The sequence below is a fragment of the Pristiophorus japonicus genome, chromosome 8 (assembly GCF_044704955.1).
Source record: "Pristiophorus japonicus isolate sPriJap1 chromosome 8, sPriJap1.hap1, whole genome shotgun sequence".
NCBI classification, from domain to species: Eukaryota; Metazoa; Chordata; class Chondrichthyes; family Pristiophoridae; genus Pristiophorus; species Pristiophorus japonicus.
Window position 1 is genome coordinate 134,678,712 of NC_091984.1, and position 15,803 is coordinate 134,694,514.

At 42.5% G+C, this 15,803-nt stretch overlaps 1 protein-coding gene across 5 annotated transcripts in view; it reads left to right on the forward strand.

Annotated features, from left to right (window-relative positions):
- The window catches only part of ralgps2 (Ral GEF with PH domain and SH3 binding motif 2), a 641,885-nt gene that overhangs the window by 106,158 nt on the left and 519,924 nt on the right, over positions 1-15,803 (forward strand). For 4 of the 5 annotated variants that reach the window (XM_070887410.1, XM_070887411.1, XM_070887407.1 and 1 more), the window contains exon 2: positions 1,784-1,853. The exons of the other annotated variant lie outside the window; for it this stretch is intronic. The gene's annotated coding sequence lies outside the window, so the exon portion shown is untranslated. The remainder of the gene's footprint in view (positions 1-1,783; positions 1,854-15,803) is intronic. 5 annotated transcript variants of the gene reach the window in all.

The window sequence follows — 15,803 nt, forward strand, 5'->3', positions numbered from 1 at the left end:
CCCTCCCTCCTCCCCTCCCTCCCTCCCTCCCTCCCTCCCTCCCTCCTCCCCTCCCTCCTCCCCTCCCTCTTCCCTCCCTCCCTCCCTCCTCCCCCTCCCCTCGCTGTCAGAAACACACACACAGACAGACAGAGAGTGAGAGACACACACAGGGAGATAGAGACACTGACAGAGACACACGGGGGGTGGGGGGTGGGGGCATCCCAGCACGCTGTTGGAGGGCTCCCGGTGCTGCAGTCGGTAAGTAGAAAATGTTTTAATTATTGATTTAAAAAAAAATTTTAAATTAATTTTTTGATTTATTGGTTGATTTATTATTGATGATGGCTCTTTATTTGTAAAACTGAAGTGTTTAATGTTTGTAAACTCCTCCCCCCCCCCCCCATTCCCTACGCCTGATTTGTAACCTACACCTGATTTTCTAAAGTGTACACAAGGTTTTTTCGAGCGTGCAAAAATCTTCACTTACTCCATTCTAAGTTAGTTTGGAGTAAGTTTTCACTGCCGAAACTTTGAAAACGGGCATAAGTGGCCGGACACGCCCCCTTTTGGAAAAAAAAATTCTGTTCCAAAGTGAAACTGTTCTAACTGACTAGAACTGGAGCAAACTAAATGCCGAGAATTTGAATTTCTAAGATACTCCGTTCTACACCAGTTGCTCCAAAAAATCAGGAGCAAATGAGGCCGAAACTTGGGCCCATATTGCCGTTCCTTCATCGTTGCTGGGTCAAAATCATGGAACTTCCTCCCGAACAGCACTGTTGGGAGTACCTTCACCACATAGACTGCAGCAGTTCAAGAAGGCAGATCACCACCACCTTTTCAAGGGCAATTAGGGATGGGGAATAAATGCTGGCCTTGCCAGCAATGCCAACATCCTGGATCAAATAATTAAAAAGAAATTACTCAATTTATTGGGTGAGGGCAGTGAAGTGGAGCTGAGTCCATGATTAGATCAGCAATGATCTTATTAAATGGCGGAGCAGGCTCGAGGGGCCATATGGCCTACTCCTGCTCCTATTTCTTATGTTCTTAAGTTCTCATTATCTTCATTCTGGTTGAGGGTAGTGGTGTCACGATGTACAGCCTTCTAACAACTGTGACTGTTTCAAAGTAAGTTACTATATGTGAAACACGTTGAGATATTTGTTTCCGAGAGATATAGAAATTATAGATGCAAGTCCTTTGTTTCATTCATTCTTTCCAGTGGGAGATGGGAGGGGAGAGATTCCTTATCTTGCCTTGCTTAAGGCATAAGACCTATAATTCAGTGCTTGTAGTCTATGTTAAATAACCAGTTTTTATCTACACTGCAATCTCCTCAACATTCTTAAAATTTTGATCATGTCTGAGGGGGGAGACAACTCAGCTGAGTTTTTTTTCTCATAACTCACAGCCTTGATTCTTGGAATCATCCTGTTCACCTTTGTCGAATGCACTAGAGTTGTTTTAAAGATGGGATGTCCAAAACGCTATACAATTCGATATATGTGGGGGCCCCCTTATAACCTTTTCAAAGTTACATAAGTTGGTTTGAATTTTTGAGATGCATCCCCTTGTTTTTATTTTGGTGACAGCTTCACATTCAGTAGACACTGAAGCGACACATATGAATAGCCACTTGTGTTTTTTTTAATCCACCTTTGCAAATGGACATTAGTTAAATTGTTGGCATTTCTGTTTCCTGTTCCAATGTGCTTAACTGTTCACTTATTTTAGGTAATATGATATCTACATTAAAATCTGTCAACCACTTCTCAGCTAATCTGTTTAATTGTTTCAGATCTTTGTGAATGCCGTTCTCTTTTGAACGGATCACCTGTCTACATACCTTGATGTTGTCGGCGAATTTTGTAAGTACCCCTCTACTTCTTCCAGAATAGTGTGGACAGCAAGGACCTAAACAGATTGCGTGGAACTCCATTTGTGCCTTCCTTTCAATTGCGGATTTTGACTTTTATCACATTCATGTAATTATTGTGAAGTCAAGTTTTAATCCTGTCAGATATTTTGGTACGAATTCTATGAATCTTAATCATTTTATTAAGGCTTTCAAATGTAACTTTACCAAATGCATTCAGAAAATCCAAACTGATTATATGCACTGCCCTTAATAAGCAAATTAATTACCATTGAAAAGATTCGGGTACATTTGTTGAGTGTGGTGTATTGTTCCAAGTCCCACGCTGACTATTATAGCCTTTGTGCTGTTTAGATGAACAGGAATAACATCCTGCAAGGTTACTGTTGATTATTGTTTCATCATCTGATAGTTCGACTGATTTATAATTCCTAAATTCATAACTTTTTTTTTGAATCTTGGGATTACACTTATTAATGTTCAATCTTCAAAGCCACTGCTGTATGTATGTCTGTATGAAACTCCTAAATAAGTGGACCAGAGATTCATACATTTCCTTACTCGTATTTTCTTGAGGATCTTATTGGCCCTGAACTTCCGATCGGAGGCTTCCCGCGGACAATTGCTTCCGACCGGAATCGTTTCTACAAAAGTACCTGGTGGTCCGGGAGGAGCCGACGATTCTGTTGGGGAGGCCTTCTCTTCCCGCGCTGCGAAGCGTGCTCCCGTCCTCCAGGTTCCCACACAGAAGGTGCAGTCACGTGTGACTGCTCAGCCAATTGGGTACTGTATTCCACAGCTTTCTTATTAATAGCAATGAGAAATCCATATCTACGAGTTCTCATTGCTATTAATGAGAAAAATAAACAGACAGTAAACACGTAATAAAAAAATAAAAAACACACATCACATAATTAAAATTAATTGAAATTAAAGTTAATATAAATTTTTTCTCCCGAGTTTTTAAAAAGTTTTTAAAATCATGGTTAAAATATAAATGTAATGCAGTGGGCAGGGATTTTTTAAAAATAATGTGCTTTTAAAATTTAAGATTTTTGTATGTTTTTAAACTCTTAAGCCTGTAAAAGTAGGCTATGTGCCTGCTTTTATCAGGCGCAAGAATTTTGAGGACATTTGATGGGCAAGATATGGGTAAATACCGCAATCTTGCCTTTGCAAATGTCCTCGCACCTGATATGTACAGCTTGACAGATCGGAAAAGCCGGTTTTCAGCGCATGCACATTGTGCGCCGAAAACCGTCTTTTCCGATGCTTTCCCGGGTCCGTAAACTTCGTACAAACCCAGGGAGTCCGAAATTTCAGGGCCAATATGTTTGCCATCTTTACAAGGTGACCTCCAAAGGTTTAACTACTGGATTAATTTACTGATGTGTTTAAATGACTGAATTTGGAATCAACCACTTCTTAGCCAATTTGATAATTTATGTCATGAAAAATGATGTAAACATTAATTGAGCACCTCTACCATTTCCTAATTCTCTAATTTTGACATTACTTGACAACTTCAAGAGCTTAACTGATCTTGAATCTTCTATCCACTACATATAGTTTTTTAAATAACATGTTTGAACCCTCTTGCTGCAACCCAAATTTTGAAATTCTACCACTTTTTTTTTATGTCTCCTCAAAGTCTTTTTAGTTATCCTCAACTTACTTAGTCTGAGCCCAGGTCCTCATTACTGTTTTGTTCCTTTGCATTTAAAAAAAAACATTTCTGCTTGTCTGCTTATTGTGTTAATTTATTCAATCAATGTTGTCTTGGTATGATTCTCTCCTTTATTGGGGTATACTTTCATTCCTTCCACCTAAAATGATCTTGAAAACATACTATACTGTTACATTTTCTAGTTTGATTCATACTTGATTCTCGCTGGAGCTTTTCTTAGAGCTCTAAAGACGGGCACAACTGTATTATTTTTGACCTTGCCTCAATTACAATATCAAATTGAACAACTACCAGAGGTGCTCAATTAATGTTTCCATAATTACTACCAAAACCTAAGTGTTCACCTCCTGAAGAACATAGGAAATCAAGGATGAGCTTCATTTATTCAGTACAGGTACTGCAACTCACCCAATTGGTTTTTGGGTCATTTTTGCCCTCTTATTCTAGATTTTCCAGCTTGTGTATTTTACTCTATTCTCTAAGGTGAGTCTGAGTTATTGCATTTAAAATTTATCTTCCTGGGTCTGATATTAAAATAATTCTGGCTGCATGTCCAAAATAAAAGGATAGCTTTTCTTCAGATTTCTTGGCTACTGAATTGATCCCATGCTTCCACAAGATTCTTCTTGACTTTGAAACTGGCAGAGCAACACCAACAACAGATCCTATTATAGGCTTTAACTGTCAAATTAATTTACTGAATAATGCATGAACAACCGATTAATAATAGTAATGTATGAATTATATATTCAATTTTGTATGTGGGGTGTATGTTTCCATGAAACCTCATGCTTGCAGTACCTTTTACACTTGTCGATAGCACTGAGATAGAAATTTTAATGTGGTCATAATTCCCTGTTATTGCCTGTGAAACGTATAAACTAGCTGCTATTTTATTGAGAGCATGTCACTCTCTGCAATCTGGACCTGTTCACTCCACAGTTTTATCAATCGAAAATTAGTACTACTTCCCTGCTTTCTCCCCACAGTCTTGTATCAATCGCAAACTAATCCCACCGCCCACACACACTCCTTAGTCCTGTATCAATCCAAAACGAATCCCTCACCCGTCCCCTCTGATTGTCCAGTTTAACACGTGGAAATTGTCCCGATGGTCAAATTAAAATTTCTCAGAGCAACTTTTACCTATCTGAAGAGATGGCAGTTGGTAGCAACATTACGATTCTTTAGAAGGTAGTCGTAATTTGATGATTCAAAGGGTTTTCTCTTAAAATTGAAATGTGATGATGATGGTGAAACTCCTGTAACATTTAATTTCCTTCTCTGTTTGCCAGCTTATTTTCAACTGGTTGTTGCTTTGTTGTCCTCATTACTAGTTTCTACTTATATTGCTCCACTTATGTTATTTACGGTTTTTGTAACCATTTGCTTTATCATCTCTTGTTGGTCATGACACTCCTCTACCTAATGTAACAAGGATATCTTTGCAAAGCATTTAGTTCTTGTCCATCTGTTCCACACCATTACAAAACAAAAGCAAAATACTGTAAATGTTGGAATCTGAAATAAAAACAGAAAATGCTGATAATCTCAGTGGATCAAGCAGTACCTGTGGAGAGAAACAGATTTAACGCTTCAGGTCGATGACCCTTCGTCAGGGTTTCACACCATTGTTCTCTCAAAATAAGGATGTGCTTATTTGTACTGTAAAAATGACCACCATGCTCCAACCCTTGTCTACGATTGGTCCCTTGGAGGATAAGCTACATCCTGAAGTTTCACTGGAACCAGCCATCCCAAGGTCTCACTGACTTTGCAAAATGTAACTTGATCCACTTTGACTTCCTGAAGCAACGGAGGACAGAGCTCCTCAGAAGACAGCAAGGGCCAACCTCCCCCAGCATGTCTCCCCAAGCGCAAATGCATTCTTCCTCCACACCCCCCCCCCCCCCCCCCACTCTCCACTCATCCCATCATGGGGTATTCTATACGGATTATTAACAGGTTTATTGGGTATGAAGTGAATAGTGACAGTGTTATGACTTCTGGATATCATCCACTCAAACGATGTCCCCTGTTGGGGGTTGGAAGAACATGATCCGTCTTCCCTGAGATCCCCCTCTCCCTCCAATCTCTCTTCGCCCTTTCTTTCTCTCTCTCTCTCTCTCTCTCTCTCCCTCTCTCCCTCTCCCTCTCCCTCTCCCTCTCCCTCTCCCTCTGCCTCTGCCTCTGCCTCTGCCTCTCCTCCCCTCCCCTCCACCCCCCCAGTCTCTCTTTTCCCCCCCCCCCCCCCCCCCCACTGCCGAGGCTTCTCCTCCAACCTGCCCCCCCCCCCCCCCCCCCCCCGGACCGCAGCCTCTCTCGCTTTCTTCCCTAGCCTCCCTCCCAGCTTTACATGTTGCCTCCACTGCCTCCGGTCCATTGGCCAGGACCACTTCGAGTGGAAGTTTGAATAAAGAGAGCGGCCCGGGGAGAGTGGCTGGCAGAACGAGAGAGCGCAAGCTTGGGGAGGGGGCGCGGGCTGGTGGAGGAGAGAAATCGGGTCAGTTGTCTCGGGCCAGGAGGCATGGAGCTTGACAGACGCGGACAGACAGATATGTCTGTCAAAAAAAAGTGCAGTACAAATAGTTACATCGTTAAAATAATGACATTTTTATTGGCTGGATATACTTTTGATTCCCCCCAAAATTCCAAAATGTCACTTTTATTTGTTTACAACTTTATAGGCTTCAATATCTTATTTTTGTCTGATCCTTCTATTTATAATTACATTTCTGTCCCTTGAACATGATCTTGTCTTCTGATCAGTCATAACCATTCTCTCTCTGTTCAACTAAGTATTGTCCTGTCTTCATCCAAATCTACTTTAAATGACTCCCAATTATACCTTATGTTCTGTCAAAGTTTAATATCTCCCCCATCAGATAATTTGCTCAATCACTAATTTGACTCCAGAATTTTTTGAGTGGCAGTCTGGTAACCAAGGGGGAAAAAGTTAACAAGCGATGTATTTCTGAAGTGACTGCGGACAGTCCTTGCTGTACAAGCTCTTTCTATCTGAGAAAACTCCCAATTATTTGATATTAATTCTCTTCTGTACATATAATTAAAATAATTAGTAATTGAAGTCCATTATCCTACTCATTCTTTTCATGGTCCCAAATTACACTACACCAATTCAGGCAGACCTCTTTTGAGCCCTTGGCATTAAAATTTATCCACCAATATATTTTTATATTTCTCTTTTAGTCAGACTGTTGACAACCTTGGATATTTGACCCCGAGATGAACTTTCAACCACATATCCACGCCCTCACTAAGACCGCCTAATCCATGTCCGGAACTTTGTCCAACTCCGCCCCTGCCTCTGCTCAACAGCTGATGAAATCCTTATCCTTGCCTTTGTCACCTCTAGGTTTAACTATTCCAACGCACTCCTGGCTGGCCTCCCATGTTTCAAAATTCTGCTGATCATGTTCTAACTCGCACCAAATCCCATTGACCCATCAACCCTTTGCTCTCTGACTTACATTGGCTCCTGGATAAGCAAGGCCTCGAATTTAAAATTCTCATCCTTGTTTTTCAATCCCTCGTGACCTTGGCCCTCCCTATCTCTAATCTCCTCCAGCTCCTCAACCTTCCTCTAATTCTGGCCTCTTGAGCATCCCCAATTTTAATCGTTTCTCCATTGGTGCCATCAGCTGTCTAGGCCCTAAGCTCTGGAATTCCCTCCCTAAACCTCTTTACACCTCTACCTCTCTTTCCTGCTTTAAGATGCTCCTTAAAACATACTTGTCATCTGCCCTAATATCTCCTCATGTGGCTCGGTGTCAAATTTTGTTTTATAACGCTCCTGTGAAGCGCTTCGAGACGTTTTACTACGTTAACGGTGTGGTATAAATACAAATTATTAGTTCTTCATAACTTTTTTAATGAAATACCAAGATGGACCAATCTTATTGAGCTCAACAGCTCAGAACCCTGCATTGTGAAAGAAACATCTGAGAAGATCACTCTGCACTAAATGATCCAAGTAGTAGTCAGGAAACTGGTTTGTCACAGTCAAATAAGAGAATGAAATCCTCGAAGTCCATAAGTTGTGGTGCCTCTTCTGGGCAAAGAGCTGAAGGCTTGTCTCTCACTGAGGCTGTTATAACTCAGGGTGTGGGAAGGTCCAGGGTACATTCTCTTTAAGGGAAATGGCCCCAGATGATTCTCTGTAGGATGATGGCCGTTCCTATTTCTATATTTACTTTCAAATAATGAAAACTTTTATCCATGGTATGTATCCTCCCATTGTATACGGTGACTTTAGAAATACACAAGTTGCCACTTTGGTTTTTGTTTTCTTGGCTACGATGAGACCATTGTAACTATTCATGTCATTTTACAACATTTTCAATTTCACTAACCAAGGTATAATTTTTCAGTAAACTGCATATGGAGTTTTGAGAAATTGGGAATCCTACTTAACAGAAACCATCTCAGAACTAACTGATCAAACTTATCAGCAAGCTGTTATTTTAAGTGGCACACACCAGGTCACATGCTCATTCTCCAATACAAATTTGCCCTTTAGCAATAAGGATACATTTTTCTGTTCGTTACTTTTTTAATCTAATTCTTTCATATACTTTTTGGTATTTTTTCAGTACGTAATCTTTAAGGCCAAGTTGACATAACCTTTTAGTTGCCGTAACATGCAACTTGATAGATGTAAGTTAGATTCTCATCTCGCCTGTACATGCATTCTGGCTGAATGAATGACTGTCAGAAGTACAGTATCCCTCATTTTGTTTTAACATTAATGCAAATACAATAGAACATTGTCACGCAGTACATGCTTCTTGCAGCAACTGGACTACACCTGTTGCTTGTAGTTTTGTAGTCTTGTAAATTCTAAACCAGTGCGTTGATGGTCTTAAAGTGGCATCAATCAAATTGACATTCCTTGTGGTAATGAGACTTACTGAGATGTTTAAAAGTAGTGTTCAACTGAAAATGTTCAGATATAACTTAAAAAAAAAAAGACATACATGGACTTAATTTATACTGTTGAATTTTTTTTTACTGCTGATTCCCGTTATTAACACAACAGTTTGGCTATTTAAAGCTTTTACTGCAGTTGCTGGCTCTCGGAGCGGCTGCAGGGCATTCTGGAGGGGGAGGGTGAACAGCCAGTTGTCGTGTGCATATTGGTACCAACGATATAGGTAAAAAAATGGGATGAGGTCCGACAAGCTGAATTTAGGGAGCTAGGAGTTAAATTAAAAAGTAGGACCTCAAAGGTAGTAATCTCAGGATTGCTATCGCTGCCACATGCTAGTCAGAGTAGAAATAGGATAGTTAAGATCAATACGTGGCTTGAGGAATGGTGCAAGAGGGAGGGATTCAAATTCCTGGGACCAGTTCTGGGGGAGGTGGGACCAGTACAAACCGGACAGTCTGCACCTGGGCAGGACCGGAACCAATGTCCAAGAGGGAGTGTTTGCTCGTGCTGTTGGGGAGGATTTAAACTAATATGGCACGGGATGGAAACCGATCCAGGGAGACACAGGGAAGTAAAAAGGGGTCAGAAGCAAAAGGTATAAAGGAGAAAAGTAGAAGCAGAGAGCAGAAAAATCAAAGGCAAAAATCAAAAAGGGCCACATTACAACATAATTCTAAAAGGACAAAGAGTGTTAGAAAAGCAAGCCTGAAGGCTCTCTGTCTCAATGTGAGGAGCTTTCGTAATAAGGTGGAGGAATTAACTGCGCAGATAGCTGTTAACGGATATAATGTAATTGGGATTACGGAGACATGGTTCCAGGGTGACCAAAGGCTGGGAACTCAACTTCCAAGGATATTCAATATTCAGGAAAGATAGACTGAAAGGAAAAGAAGGTGGGGTAGCGTTGCTGGGTAAAGAGGAGATTAAAGCAACAGTAAGGAAGGACATGAGCGTGGATGAGGTGGAATCTGTATGGGTAGAGCTGCGGAATACCAAAGGGCAGAAAACGCTAGTAGGAGTTGTGTACAGACCACCAAACAGTCATAGTGAGGTTGGGGATGGTATCAAACAGGAAATTAGGGATGTGTGCAATAAAGGTACAGCAGTTATCATGGGTGACTTTAATCTACATATAGATTGGGCTAAACAAACTGGTAGCAATACAGTGGAGGAAGATTTCCTGGAGTGTATAAGGGATGGTTTTCTAGACCAATATGGCAAGGAACCAACTAGAGAGCTGGCCATCCTAGACTGGGTGTTGTGTAACGAGAGAGGATTAATTAGCAATCTTGTTGTGCGAGGTCCCTTGGGGAAGAGTGATCATAATATGGTACAATTCTTCATTAAGATGGAGAGTGACACAGTTAATTCAGAGACTAGGTTCCTGAACTTAAAGGTAACTTTGATGGTATGAGATGTGAATTGGCTAGGATAGACTGGTGAATGATACTTAAAGGGTTGACGGTGGATAGGCAATGGCAGACATTTAAAGATCACATGGATGAACTTCAACAATTGTACATCCCTATCTGGTGTAAAAATAAAACGGGAAAGGTGGCTCAACCGTGGCTTATTAGGGGTAGTGTTAAATCCAAGGAACAGGCATATAAATTGGCCAAAAAAAGCAGCAAACCTGAGGACTGGGAGAAATTTAGAGTTCAGCAGAGGAGGACAAAGGGTTTAATTAGGAGGGGAAAAATAGAATATGAGAGTAAGCTTGCAGGGAGCATAAAAACTGACTGCAAAAGCTTCTATAGATATGTGAAGAGAAAAAGATTAGTGAAGGCAAATGTGGGTCCCTCACAGTCAGAATCCGGTGAATTTATAATGGGGAACAAAGAAATGGCAGACCAACTGAACAAATACTTTGGTTCTGTCTTCACTAAGGAATAATCACCTGGAAATATTAGGGAACCGAGGGGCTAGCGAGAAGGAGGAACTAAAGGAAATCCTTATTAGTCAGCAAATTGTGTTAGGAAAATTGATGGGATTGAAGGCCGATAAATCCCCAGGGCCTGATAGTCTGCATTCCAGAGTACTTAAGGAAGTGCCCCTAGAAATAGTGGATGCATTGGTGGTCATTTTCCAACATTCTATAGACTCTGGATCAGTTCCTATGGACTGGAGGGTAGCGAATGTAACCCGACTTTTTAAAAAAGGAGGGAGAGAGAAAACACGGAATTATAGACCGGTCAGCCTGACATCGATGGTGGGGAAAATTTGGAATCAATTATTAAAGATGTAATAGCAGCGCATTTGGAAAGCAGTGATAGGATTGGTCCAAGTCAGCATGGATTTATGAAAGGGAAATCATGCTTGACAAATGTTCAAGAATTTTTTTGAGGATATAACTAGTAGGGTGGACAAGGAGCCAGTGGATTTGGTTTAGACTTTGAAAAGGCTTTTGACAAGGTCCCACGCAAAAGATTAGTGTGCAAAATTAAGCACATGGTATTGGGGGTAATGTACTGACATGGATAGAGAATTGGTTGGCAGACGAGAAGCAAAGAGTAGGAATAAACGGGTCCTTTTCAGAATGGCAGGTGGTGAGTAGTTCAGTGCTGAGACCCCAGCTATTTACAATATACATTAATGATTTAGATGAAGGAATTGAATGTAATATCTCCAAGTTTGCAGATAACACTAAGCTGGGTGACAGTGTGAGCTGAGAGGAGGATGCTAAGAGGCTGCAGGGTGACTTGGGACAGGTTAGGTGAGTGGGCAAATACATAGCAGATGCGGTATAATGTAGATAAATGTGAAGTTATCCACTTTGGTGGTAAAAACAGGAAGGCAGATTATTATCTGAATGGTGACAGATTAATAAAAGGGGAGGTGCAACGAGACCTGTGTGTCATGGTACATCAGTCATTGAAAGTTGGCATACAGGTACAGCAGGCGGTGAAGAAGGCAAATGGCATGTTGGCCTTCATAGCGAGAGGATTTGAATATAGGAGCAGGGAGGTCTTACTGCAGTTGTGTATAGGGTCTTGGTGAGGCCACACCTTGAATATTGTGTACAGGTTTGGTCTTCAAATCTGAGGAAGAACATTTTTGCTATTGAGGGAGTGCAGTGAAGGTTCAGCAGGCTGATTCCCGGGATGACAGTACTGACTTTTGAAGAAAGACTGGATCGACTAGGCTTATATTCACTGGAATTTAAAAGAATGAGAGGGGATCTCATAGAAACATATAAAATTCTGACGGGTTTGGACAGGTTAGATGCATGAAGAATGTTCCCGATGTTGGGGAAGTCCAGAACCAGGGGTCACAGTCTAAGGATAAGGGGTAAGCCATTTAGGACGAAGATGAGGAGAAACTTCTTCACTCGCGAATTGTGAACCTGTGGAATTCCGTATGGATCTCTCAACCTTTTATTCAGTGCGCATGTGGCTGAGATTGTGGATGCTTCCATTTGATTTTGTAAAAAAGAGCTTGATAACCAGTGCTCCCAGGGATTGAGGTGGTGCATGCATAGGCTGACCAGGGTTGCAGATATTGGATCTGTATTAGTCAGTTGATGAATGGTGATAATTATGTGTTGATGTGATGCGAGATAGGTGGCATTGACATCAAATGCTAAAGACTGAAGTTCCACTGTAATTAGATCTGAACTAGTCCAAGTTTCGGCACCATACATTTTTGTAGATAGTATTGCACATAAATAATTCATAACTTTGTCTGCAAGCTAATAGGTCTACTGTTGAAGGGCAAACATAATGCTTGCACTGGCAGAGCCCTGGGAGAAAGTTTTGCCCACCTTCCTTCTCAGCTGGGGAATGATCTAGGTGGTATGTACAGAGGTAAAGAGAAAAAGACGGTAAAGATCAAGACTGAAAAGGAAACTGAAAATGCACAAATAATGTAGAATTTCGTGTCCAAAAGCAAAGTTTAGAAACTGCTGTGCTTTGAGTTCTCAACTCCCAGTATCTTCTTTCCTGGGTGCTTCCTAAGAGCCTATCGAAATCCCAATGTGGAGCCTCAGTCAATGTCACCAAGGAGACCCAGACCAGTGATGTACAGATGATGGAGGCCTACTTCTGCTGATAGTGATTTCGGCCAAACCCACAAAAGACAATCACCTCGACAAACTACCTCAAAACCCATCAAGCAAACCAAGCTTTAAAAATCTCCTTTTGTGGCGCAGTGGTAAACCATGGCAAAAAACCCTCCTATTAAGGAGTTATGTTTGATCGCACCCGTTCATGGAGATAACTTCTCCAGAACCTTGCAAAGAAATTAAAGAGTAGGGTCAACTTGATTCAGAAACTCGCTGGATCCACATGGGGAGCAGACGCTGAAACCCTCTGCAGAGTAGCACTCACCCTGGTATACTGTACAGCGGAGTACGGTTCGCCGGCATAGCTATCAAGTCCACATGTCAAATCTGTTGATATCCAGCTGAATTCTACAATGAGAATTATCACCGGTGCGCTTTTATCGACACCAACATCTTGGCTGCCCGTGCTTGCAAACATTCCACCACCACGACGTACGCCAATAAAGGATAGTGAGCACAGATTTCAAAAGGGGTGGTCATGCTTGACAAACTATATGGAATTCTTTGAGGAAGTAACAAAGAGTAGACAAGGATAATGTAGTGGACGTAATATACCTGGACTTTCAAAAGGCCTTCGATAAGGTATCGCATAGTAGACTTATGACTATAATCAGAGCATGTGGAGTCAGGGGACAATGGAAGGACAGCAGAATGGATAGCAAACTGGCTACAAAACAGCAAAAAGTTGGGGTTAAAGGTAGTTACTCAGGTTGATGAAAGGTGGGAAGTGACATTCTACAGGGATCTTGGGACCTCTGTTGTTCACTATTTACATAAATGATTCTGACCCCAGAATCGGAATTACAATATCAAAATTTGCAACACCAAATTAGGGGGCATAGTTAATACTGAGGAAGGCTGCGACAGAATACAAGATGTTAACAAACTTGCAGAATGGGCATGTAAATATCAAATGAATTTCAATACAGATGAACATGAGGTGGTGCATTTCAGTAGGAGGTATAACGAGGCCATCTACTCCTCATAACTGAAGAGTATAAGGGCCTGAACTTGGTGAGAGCTAAGGCCCGCACATTTCGCAGCAGTCCCAGGGCGGAACTTTAGTTTTTGCCGCCCGCTTCCACTGGGGCCAGTTGGGCGGGAGATTCGCCGTGATTCTGTCGGCGGGAGTGGGCGTGAGCAGGTGGCGGCAGCAGTGGGCCGCAGGTGCAGGCCCCTTCGACTTGGCAAACATCGGAGGGTGAGATTCGGGATTTTTTTTTGTTGTAGTTTCTTGTGGGCGATGACATCACTTTTGCTGCGATTGGGGCTGATGGCACAGCTGCGCATGCTCATAAAAGCTGTGTACTCACTTGCACCTGCAAGTTTCAGAGGTCATATTTGGAGAGAGAGAAACAAAATCATTATCAGCCATCCATCCAGGGAAGTTAGAATGAATGCAAAAAAAGTTTCCAAGAAGTCTGATGGAGGGAAGGCCAAAGCCTGGTTTCAGGAGGAGGAGTTGGAGGAACTTGTATTTGAGGTGGAGCGCCGTTATAAAGACCTCACTTGGGATGGTCGTGGCAAGCCTCCACTGCCCCAATATAGACGTCTTTGGAGGGAGATTGGTGAGGCGTGTCCTCAGTGGGCAACATTGTGTGGGATGGAGACCAGTGTTGGAATGATGTGGTGGCGTCAGCGTGCACGCATGTGTCTCCAACGCTGTCCACTTGACGACGTCAACAGCCCAACACACCAGCTTCCCTCCCACCCCCGCCAAAGAGCACCCATATCAACCCAAAGACACGAAGACCAGGAGAGGGAAATGCCAGTGTTCGAACCACTTGAGTTCAAGGAGCTGCAAATGCAGCACTCCAGCCTCCTGACATGTATGCCACCTGTTTGGCCAACATCGGTGTCAGGGTCTGACTTTTTGGCATTCAAATTGAACAACGCAGGAACAAGTGCTGGGAGGCGCCGAGGCCGTGCCGGAAAAGCCACCAAGCCGCAAACATCCAGGATGATGCAACAATCCGATGAGGATGCAGGACGGCTCACAGCAATTCAGGAAATGGTCCAGCTGTCGAGGACGAGCGTCGATCTAGCTCGAGATCTGCTGCAGACCATGGCTGGGATAGCTGCCAGCATCGACGCTTTGCTGAGCAGCATACCGCCAGTATGTCGCGGCTCATTAGTGCGGTGAAACGCAACACCGACTCTCTAGGCAATCGATTATTTCGGGACATAACATGCAACCCCCCGAGCCCACACCATCGAGGCGCTAAAGATGCCAGCAGCTTCCATCTCTCCCCCTACATTCTCTCCAAGACTAACACGACAGCAGCGCTCCGGCTGTCCTGCACAACGTCATGGAGCAGAGGCGGTGAGGGGCAGGAAGAGGTCGATGGGCCTCATGTTGGGGGGGTGTGGGGAGGGGAAAAAGCGAGGTGATGGTAGTGGGTAGAGGGTTGGGTGTTGGTGGAGATGTTGTTTGCACTTTAAGTTGTAGCTGTTGTTTCACATGGTTCATTGTGAATGTGACTTGACTGGTTTCTGAGAATATGTACATATTTGGATTCAATTATTTGCATGTTCTGTCACTTTGGCATGCTGCACTATTCAATACAGTTACATTATTCACCTACATTTTTATATCATCTGGGGTACCTGCTGAGAAACAGACAAATCTCCTTCAGGTTACTGCTGTTTGAGGAATATCTTGCCATCCACATATGATTCGACTCTTTAATGGGTCCCGTCATCAGACGATTGCGCTACGACAAGAATGACCAATGCAGGAAGGCTGCTGTTGAATGAGAGACAGTTGCACAACTTGGAGGGCACACAGTAAGGCTTGCACTTCAGTTCGCATTTTCTTAGGTACAACATTGCAGAGTCTCACCCCTGATATGACCTATGCCTCAGTGACCTTGCAGTCCATTATATATCTTTTTCCGTCTTATATACTTGAGCTCATGCTGTTCTCACTATCACATCCTGCCACCTGACAGAGCATTACATGATTTCATTATTGCCTATATACTTTGACATAAGCTTATACCATCCATGCACTCACATTCTGTCAATAACTCTTCTGCCTGCAATGTATTAAAAACCCCTAGAGTGCATCTCCAGATAGCCTTTACTGTGTTTCGGAACTCATTGACACTTCCTATACCACACCTGCCCTTCAACGGAGTACTTTTCATTAATATCCGTGAAGTCATTCTGTGCAGTTTAAGGTCGCTCTGAGAACTCATTCTCAACCTCTGATAATGGTGCAGCATATGGACGCGACCCGGGA